The sequence below is a fragment of the Myiozetetes cayanensis genome, unplaced genomic scaffold (assembly GCF_022539395.1).
Source record: "Myiozetetes cayanensis isolate MyiCay16 unplaced genomic scaffold, myiCay2020 scf1052, whole genome shotgun sequence".
Lineage (NCBI taxonomy): Eukaryota > Metazoa > Chordata > Aves > Passeriformes > Tyrannidae > Myiozetetes > Myiozetetes cayanensis.
Genome location: NW_026086664.1, coordinates 5,398 through 6,501, shown reverse-complemented (window position 1 = coordinate 6,501; position 1,104 = coordinate 5,398). Strand labels below are relative to the sequence as shown.

Below are 1,104 nucleotides of genomic sequence, written 5' to 3'. Positions count from 1 at the left end.
GGAGCACTGAGAGGTGACTGGGAGGATACTGGGAACAATTGGGGGGGGTACTGGGAGCACTGAGAGGTGACTGGGAGGATACTGGGAACAATTGGGGGGGGTACTGGGAGCACTGGGAGGTGACTGGGAGGATACTGGGAACATTTGGGGGGGTACTGGAAGCACCGGACAGTGACTGGGAAGGCACTGGGAGCACTGAGAGGTGACTGGGAGGATACTGGAAACATTTGGGGGGTACTGGGAGCACTGGGAGGTGACTGGGAGGATATTGGGAACATTGGCGGGATACTGGGAGCCCTGGACAGTGACTGGGAAGGCACTGGGAGCACTGAGAGGTGACTGGGAGGATATTGGGAACATTGGGGGGGTACTGGGAGCCCTGGACAGTGACTGGGAAGGCACTGGGAGGGTCCCAGATCTTACTGGAAACCAATTCGGGCCCCCGAAGGACCCAGTTTGACCAGTTCGAACCAGTATAAGCCACCCACAGGGGGCGGGAAATCTCCCCTCCCAGTTCTCCCAGTGTAACCAGTAACACCTTTATCTCCCACGTGACTTAAAGATCAAGTCACGTGATCTCCCCAAGCCCCTCCCACCCCCAGTGCGGCCACACCCCTTTCCTGCCCCGCGCAGGCGCAGTCAGAGGCTCGGGGATGAAAGGGCGGGGCCTTGTTGCGTGTGCCCCGCCCTCCCCGTGACGTAATCACGACGTCATTCGCACGCGCTCATCACGTGCTGCCCGCAGGGCGGGGCAGGTCAGGATGTACCGCACTGACGATGCCTAACCACGCCCCTTTTTCGGGGTCTGGGGGGGATCGACCCCTTTTGACGTCACAGCGACCCCCCGGGACCCCCTCACGACCACCCCACACGACCCCCGCTCCACCCCCCACCCCCGCGCCCACTCGCGATTCGAAATTCCCGCTCTGAGGGGAGCCCCGCGCGCGAAAATTGGACCTTCCGCGCTCCCAGGATGCTCCGCGAACGTGATTTGCATAAGAGGCGGGGCCACGGCGTTTCCGGCGCTTAAAAAAGGGTTTATTGGGCCCGTTTTGGGGGGATTTTTTGGAGGTTTTGGGGGGGATTTGGGGGGTCCGGGGGCAT

General features: G+C 61.5%; 1 non-coding gene across 1 annotated transcript; it reads right to left on the bottom strand.

Annotated features, from left to right (window-relative positions):
* Window positions 1-646: 646 nt before the first annotated feature.
* On the bottom strand, window positions 647-778 carry LOC126635057 (U8 small nucleolar RNA). Its single transcript, XR_007627488.1, has one exon. It is a non-coding gene; the product is annotated as a U8 small nucleolar RNA (small nucleolar RNA).
* Window positions 779-1,104: the final 326 nt, after the last annotated feature.